The following is a 9,076-nucleotide window of genomic DNA, read 5'->3' on the forward strand; positions in this document are numbered from 1 at the left end:
ACAGTAGCTTCCTTGGACAAAGGGAAATAAGGCAGATGCTGACAATTTGTCGTCTAAGACTGGCTCGATAATGCTTGCATGCCTTGGTACAAGGTTCTAGCCAGTCTCCAGTGGGATAGCCCTTGCTGGTGTTTCCAGCAGGCCTGTTGTGAGGAACGGGGCTGGTTCTGGTCAGAACAGAGAAATCAGGATACCCGCACAAGAGGCATTGCAGGTAGGGGTTCCCAACCCTCCAGGGCTCTCTTGGATTAAACACCTAGGCACTGCTGCCAATCTCGCTCACCCATCACCCCTGTGCTCGCTGACCTACATTGGCAATGCCTTGATTTTAAAATTCTCATCCTTGTTTTCAAATCCCTCCATATACTGTAACTATCTCTGTAACCTCCGGTGCCTACAACCCTCCAAGATCTCAGCGCGCCTCCGATTCTGGCCACTCGCGCATACCCAATTTTAATCATCCCACCATTAGCAGCCGTGCCTTCAACTGCCCGGACCCTAAGCTCTGGAATACCTGCCCTAAACCTCTCTGTCTCTCTTTCCTCCTTAAAACCTACATCTTTGACCAAGCTTTTGATCACCTGCCCTAATATCTCCTTATGTATCTCGTGCCAAATTTTGTTTGATAATGCTCCTGCCTTGTAGCACCTTGTGCTGTTTTAATACATTAAAGGCGCAATCTAAAGACAAGTTGACGTTATTGTTGCAACCATGTGACCCATGAGGGTTTTTTGGGCACTAAAATCAAATTTTCCTTTTTCCAGTGCCCCCTATAAAAGGGGAGGGGGACACTAAAAGCACCGGCAATTAAAACAAATAAAACTTTAAAACGTAAAATCAAATTAAAATTTGGTTGCCGGGCGTGATGATGCACTCCAGTCCCTCCGGTGCCCACCTCTCGCGGAACATGTGACCCATGATCTGTATTTTGGACACTGCAGCTTTAAATGGTTACGGACACCTAATTTTATTTGTATCCTCCATGAATCTGTAATTAATAGGTGGTATATTCGTAGACGCTTGCTAAGATTGCACGTGGGGTGTATTTAGCCACATTAGCATTTTATGGAGTACTCCTTGTATTTTAATCTTGCAGAAATGTAAAGGAAATATATAGATTTGTGGTATATTGAAATAGTGCTGTTGCTTTATTAATGATGGATTGACAGCCTCAGCTTGAAAGGAAACATTATATTTATAGTCTGCAAGCTTTTTTTGGACAGGACCAGCAGAAATAGTTGGACTGCTGGAAGATACCAAGAAACAGTCGGCCATTTGGGAGTATTATTTTTTAATGTAATACATAGAAACATAGAAAATAGGTGCAGGAGCAGGCCATTCAGCCCTTCTAGCCTGCACCGCCATTCAATGAGTTCATGGCTGAACATGAAACTTCAGTACCCCCTTCCTGCTTTCTCGCCATAACCCTTGATCCCCCGAGTAGTAAGGACTTCATCTAACTCCCTTTTGAATATATTTAGTGAATTGGCCTCAACTACTTTCTGTGGTAGAGAATTCCACAGGTTCACCACTCTCTGGGTGAAGAAGTTTCTCCTCATCTCGGTCCTAAATGGCTTACCCCTTATCCTCAGACTGTGACCCCTGGTTCTGGACCTCCCCAACATTGGGAACATTCTTTCTGCATCTAACCTGTCTAAACCCGTCAGAATTTTAAACGTTTCTATGAGGTCCCCTCTCATTCTTCTGAACTCCAGTGAATACAAGCCCAATTGATCCAATCTTTCTTGATAGGTCAGTCCCGCCATCCCGGGAATCAGTCTGGTGAACCTTCGCTGCACTCCCTCAATAGCAAGAATGTCCTTCCTCAAGTTAGGAGACCAAAACTGTACACAATACTCCAGGTGTGGCCTCACCAAGGCCCTGTACAACTGTAGCAACACCTCCCTGCCCCTGTATTCAAATCCCCTCGCTATGAAGGCCAACATGCCATTTGCTTTCTTAACCGCCTGCTGTACCTGCATGGTTGTTGAGCACCGCAGGGTGAAATTAACCTCTGTAAACATAATTTTTTTTACAAGAACTCAGCCGGAGAGAAATTGGATGTTTAAGTTGACAATCTATCCATGTTCCCTTTACAATACTGTCATTGCTGTGTATTATATAGCTTAATTCTGATACTCCAGTCTAAGTTATCAATACAAATCATAACAATTTTACATGTCTGGTGTGTGCTATTTCTACCCTGGCTCAGTATATGCACTCTCACCGCTGAGTCAACAGATTGTGGGTTCAAGTCCCATTCCGGAGACTTGAGCTCAAAAGGCAAGCTGACACTCCAGTGCAGTGCTGAAGGAGCCGCTGCTCTGTCGGAGGTGCTGACTTTCAGATGAGACGTTATACCGTCAACTCTCCGGGGTGGAAATTTGGTCGCATCTCTGTTGCGGCATTAACACGGGCGGAGTGGTAAATTTTGCGCTGGGAAACGGTTTGCGTCTCCAGCTACAAAGTTCGGCGGCTGGGCCTTGAGTGTGGAGCGGAGCGCGAAGCGAGGCATTCCACACCTCTTTTAGGGCGCTAGGTCGGCTGAACAAATGAAAATCCCGAGGTAAACAATCAGCCTTGGAGCGCCCTAAGAGAGGCTTCCGTGGAAAAAAACAACCTGAAGAAAAACCACCAAAAACTTTCCCCAATATTTTACTGACGCCACATCCACATGAATCTCAAAAATTAAAAAATTAAAAAACAATCACACTTACCTTCGGTGGACATTGCTTCCCTCAGATTGTGTGGTGATTATAAAGTAACCGTGAACCAGGTTCTAGAGGGTAATGTCCCCAGTACATTGCCGAATATAGAAGGTTTGTTCACAACACTGATAGGTGGTCAGATCTTCTCAAAACTGGATCTTACGAATGCCTACTTACAGCTTGAACTAAATGAGGAGTCCAAGTTATGTTTGACTATAAATACTCATCTAGGCCTATATAAATTTAATAGGCTACCATTTGGAGTGTCTTCTGCCCCTGCCATATTCCAAGGGGTGATGAACCAGATTTTGCAAGGTATTGAAGGGGTAGTATGTTATTTGGATGACATACTAATTTCAGCACCAAATAGGCAAATTCATAATAACATATTGAATGAAGTCCTCAAATGACTGGAGAAGCACAGAGTACGAATGTCTGCTCATAAGTGCGAGTTATTTAAAAACCCAGTGGAATACTTAGGGTACAGAGTAAACAAAGATGGTTTACATCCAACTATGGAAAAATTGAATGCATTTAGAAATGTACCCACTCCCAGGAATGTCACTGAACTTTGTTCATTCTTGGGTCTCTTGAACTATTATGGGAAGTTCCTACCAAATTTGGCTACATTATTACATCCACTGAATGAACTTTTGAAAAAACAGGTCCATTGGAAGTGGTCAAAAGAATGCGATTCAGCATTCAAGGAGTGTAAAAGCAAATTGGTAGAGAGCACCATGTTAGTTCACTATGACATATCTAAGGAGATTAAGCTAGCATGTGATGCCTCTCCATATGGAGTGGGGCAGTGATCTCTCATGTATCACATTGTGGAGAGGAGAGACCAATTGCTTTTACTTCACGCACTCTCAGTGCCAGTGAGAGTAATTATGCGCAAATTGAAAGGGAAGCTTTGGCATTAATTTTTGGGATCAAGAAGTTTCACAAATACTTGTATGGGCATAAGTTTACCATCGTTATGGACTATAAGCCCCTAACAGCAATCCTCCATCTAAAGTCCCCAGTTCCAACATTAGCTGCAGCCCGAATGCAGAGATGGGCTTTGATTTTGTCAGCATATACATATACATGAATACAGACGATCAGCTGATCACAGTAATGCTGATGCAATGTCTAGATTGCTTTCCCCATCACAAGTTACACCCGATAGGGAAGAAGTGTTTTATTTTTCATACATTGATGAACTGCCAGTCACAGCTGAAGAGATTGTTAGAGCAACCAAACGTGACCCAGTGATGTCAAAGGTGTATGAGTATATTGCAAATGGATGGCCAAACTAGGTAACAGATGAAGATACACATCCATTCTTCATTCGTAGGAATGAATTATCAATCGATAAAGATTGTATCATGTGGGGTGCAAAAGTGGTTATACCAAATAAATTCAGGTCCAAATTATTAGGAGACCTCCATGACCAGCACCTGGGAATGTGTTTGACCAAGAGTTTTGCATGCAGTTATTTATGTTGGCCAGGTCTTGATAAAGATATAGAATACATCGTGAGTCAGTGTACGACATGTCAATCGGTAAGCAAGCAACCACCACCAGTACCATTACAGCCACGGAAATGGCCTCCCAGGGTGTGACAAAGGCTACATATTGATTTTGCTGAGTTAGAAGGACAACAATTGTTCATTGTGATTGATAGCCATTCAAAGTGGGTTGAGGTGTTCCCAATGTGAAAAATAACAATAAGTAAAACATTGGACATTTTGCGAAAATTATTTTCTTCATTTGGCCTCCCTGAAGAGATTGTTTCTGATAATGGACCACAATTTCATTCAGAAGAATTTGCACAATTCACGAGCAAAAATGGTGTGAAACATACCAAGGTTCCACCATACCATCCTGCTTCGAATGGTACAACAGAGCGCACTGTACAAATTGTAAAACGTGCCCTCATAAAACAAATGTTAGTTCCAAATCCAAGGAAACGACAGTTGTCACTGGATCACAAATTGGCTAATTTTTTGATTCCCTATCGAAATGCTCCTCATACAACTACAAGTAGAACACCAGCAGAGTTGTTTCTCAAATGACAGCCACGAACCAGATTCTCGTTGTTAAAGCCAAATTTGGCACAGTCCGTAGAAGAGACACAATTAAGACAGAAAGAGAATCATGATAGAGGTAGAGTAAAAGAGAGAAGTGTGAAATTAAACCAGAAGGTGAGAGTGAAGAACCATCACTATAAATGGTTAAAGTGGTTACCAGGAAGAGTGGTGAAGATATGTGGTCCTCACACATATTTGGTAAAGATGTTTGATAATGGACAGGTTAGGTTTGTTCATATTGATCATATTTTACCTACAGACATGCAAGGAGTTGAAGGTGGGAATGATTCAATTATTTCTGACTCATCAGATAGTTTTGATACACCAGTAGCAAATCCTAAATCCAATGTACTGGAAACAAATCCAGGAGAGAATCAGAATGAAAGTCTGAGTCCGAGTCAGGAAAACAAAGAGCCTGAAGTTGGAATGAGTTCAAATGAAAATCAAGGAAATTCTGTGGAGGAAAATATTCCTCAGGATGAGCCTCGAATGAGTGTGAAATCGACACCATGTTTGGAAGCTTCTGTTCGAGAGCGAAGGTATCCTCTTCGAAACAGAAAACAAGTGGTAAAGTTAAATTTGTAAATATGGGGAAAAAAAAGTTTATATCCTGTGTTATGTATAAACATGAAAGTTATGTATGATGTTTGTTATAATAACGTCTTCATTAGGAGGGAGAAGTGTAATATCTGTAAGCTTGTAATGTTTGTAGCTCCACACTATGGATGTGGACGTATTGTGTACTGCAACTGCAGAGTAATAATAAACAGAACCAGGCAGATTCCGGAGGCTTCAAAGAGAGCTGCCTGCCATGTTAGGAGCTGTGGGTGCTGTGTTCTGTGAAGATATCACAGGGTTGGTAACCTTCCTGGGCCGAGACTTTTATTGCCAGGCCTGGAAATCCTGTCCCCAACGCGGGACTGGGTCTCCCGCCCCTCAAAGGAAGCAGAGTGTGGCGGTGAGTCCAGCGCTACAAAGCCCCTCCCCTTCCATTAAAGGGGAAGGCTGCTGCGCACTCTGCACGGCCCTTTGGTAGCCGTCACTGGACCACCAGGGCACCGTGAGACCGGGTCAGCAGCCCGGCACCCAAAACTCGAGTCAACCCGAGAGTCGGCCAATGAAAAAAGATGGCCCCTTATAACAGCACCCCGAGAGCGGATGTCCGCTCGCTTTGTGACCCACAAAGCTGCCGTTAACATCCGCCGGCACCAGCCTCACAGGGTGTTAAGGGGTCGGCTTGGGGCGGTGAAGGGTCTCTGTCCACGGTGTTGACGTCATCGTCAGCTGCGCAACAGCCCGGGGTGCTAACTGTGGGCCGTGGCGCTGCCAAGGCAGGCCTCCCAAACCATCAGGGCAATTTCCATGGAGGCGGTAGTGCCCCCCACCCCCGGGCGAAAACTGCCTTGCGCCCCACCACCGGAGGCACTAAGGGGGTGCAAAAAAGAGGCAATTTCGCCCCTGAGATCTTTAATCTTTTATTGAAGTATTGAATTTAGAGAGTTAGGGGATTGCTGGGCACATGGTCAGTTTTATGTTTCTCCATTCTGCAATGCAAAGTGCATGGGAAGCTTTGTTGAATGGTTGCAGGGATGACCCTGAAGATCCAGATGGTTCGAATCTGGAGACAAAGGGCTCGGAAGAGCCGTTGATTCTTTTACTTGTTACACGAGTTCTTTCGTTTAGAGATTCCTTAACGTGAATGCTACCACCCCGCCACCCCAGCAGTTTGATTGGTAAACCACCCTCCCCAGCATGGCACTGAGCTGTACAAACCATAAAGGTCCCAAGTTTTGATCACTGGTCTGTGCTAAGTTAGCCAATCTCAAGCTAGGGCATTGATGGGCGTGCTAGAGTGGGTCCATCCCCCTCAGCAACATGGATGTTACTGAACATCTTGAGTAGGTGGCAAAGGACACTACCCGTTATAATACTTACAGCCGATACAGACCAGCTGATCTTGATTGAGGCAATGCTGGGGATGGTAAACTTAGCCTCAGCACCCTTTAAGATTGGCAACTCTGGTTGGATGTATTCCAAGCGGTGTATTCACAGGATATCTCACCTCTGACCTCATAATTCTGCCATTGGTCACTCAACATGTCCGTCCTTGCAGTGCCCCACCTTCCCACAGCCAACTGGAAAGCAAACAGAATCTTCGTTATTTGATTGGATGATTCTTGACTGTCCGTCAAACAGCCTTTTTTTTTATCTCCAATATTTTCATAACTAATAAACAAAAGTGTTCAAAGAAAATGTAAACAATGCCGCTATGATTTTCTTGCAATCTGCTCGCAGCAGTGTCCTGGAGATTAATCTTTAATTCCTGGAGACTCCAGGGCAATCCTGGAGAGTTGGCAACCCTTGGTTTGCAAAACTCAGCCTGATGATTAGCCACTGCCCCCTGCTGGAAAGTGCATGTATGTGGTTGATGCATGAGAACAGGATGAAGCTCAGCTGTGATGCCTCCCACATTGGAACAGCTTTCCTGCACTCTCACTTTATGAATGGCAACTCAGTCAAGGTCCGGGGGGCCGACTGCATTCATTCAATGCATTGGTGAATGTGGCAGTCATTTGCAGAATGTTGCAGTTTCTCTCACATGCACACAAGCAAGCACACACACACACACTCACTCACAAACACACAAACTCACTCACAAGCACACACTCACTCACAAACACACACACTCACACCAACACAATAGCAACTTATATTTATATAGCACCAAGAGAAAAAATTTGACACCTAGCCGTAAAAGTAGAAATTAGCACAGGTGACCAAAAGCTTGGTCAAAGAGGTATGTTTAATGGAGGGTCTTGAAGGAGGAAAGAGAGGTAGAGAGGCGGAGAGATTTAGGCAGAGAGTTCGAGAGCTTGGGGTCGAGGCTACAGAAGGCACGGCCACCAATGGTTGAGCGATTATAATCAGGGATGCTCTAGAGGGCAGAATTAGAGGAACGCAGACATCTCGAGTTGGGGGCTGGGGCGGGGGGGGAAACGTGTGGAGCTGGAGGAGATTACAGAGATAGGGAGGGATGAGGCCATTGAAATTAATGATGAGAATTTTGAAATCGAGGCATTGCTTAACCGGAAGCAAATGTAGGTCAGCGAGCACAGGGATGATGGGTGAGCCAGACTTGGTGCGAGTTAGGACATGGGCAGCCGAATTTTGGATCACCTCTAGTTTACGTAGGGTAGAATGTGGTAGGCCAGCCAGGAGTGCGTTGCAATAGTTAAGTCCAGAGGTAACAAAGGCATGTATGAGAGCTTCAGCAGTGGATGAGCTGAGGCAAGGGCGGAGATGGGCAATGTTACGGAGTTGGAAATAGGCGGTCTTAGTTATGCTGTGGATATGTAGTCAAAAGCTCACTTCAGGGTCAAATATGACACCAAGGTACTACACTGGGAGAGTCAGTCCAGATTTTGTGCTTATGTCTCTAGAGTGAGACAAATCCACAACCTTGGGACTCAGAGGAGAGAGTGCTACCCACTGAGCTATGGTTCAATGCAAAGGGTTCTACGTTTCATCCTAAAATTAGAATGCATTAAAATATATCAAGTTTCTAAAAAAAGAACTGGTTGCAAGGCTACTCAAATTGGTGTATTTTATGGAAATATTATGCATTTGATGTTAATAAGCGTGTGTGTGTGTGCGCGCGCGAGAGAGAGAGAGAGCCCTTGTACTGATTCAATTTACTTGTGACCCCTGTTGTACACCAGTGTTATGGGATGGGGAAAAAACAGTTTACACATCTGCACCTTTTCGACCTGCCACATTTTGCTAAATGATGTCCAAGAGTGATTGGAGACAAAATGATAATGGGCAGGGGTTGGCGTCACGGCTTGAGATCTCAGGCTTGCTTTGCCAGCCTTGCTAAACTTCCCATGTTTCGTGGATATTTTCACTATTCCCGATTCACATGGGAAACTTAAGTATATGAATTTCCATTCCGTGCTGGAATCGCAAGCATTAAATTAACTTATGCAAAGGGTGGGAGTTGCGAGTGGACCGCAAGTGGAGGTTTGACCTTTTACTGATGATGAATTAGTTGGAAAGGTCCATGACCAATGCCCTCACGTCATTCGGGATCAAAGTAGAAATAAATTGACTTCTGTTTTAAAAACCAGACTTCTGGTGTCTGGATTCTATTTCAGAAACTCCAGATAAAAGCCAGGTTTTCCAATTCAACAACAACTCTAATATGCTGAAATATATGCATATTCATTTAACACATCACATATAATTTCCCTTAATGCAGCCAACAATAGATAAAAGATATAGATGAAGAATGTT

Source organism: Pristiophorus japonicus, chromosome 14 (assembly GCF_044704955.1).
Source record: "Pristiophorus japonicus isolate sPriJap1 chromosome 14, sPriJap1.hap1, whole genome shotgun sequence".
Classification (NCBI taxonomy): domain Eukaryota; kingdom Metazoa; phylum Chordata; class Chondrichthyes; family Pristiophoridae; genus Pristiophorus; species Pristiophorus japonicus.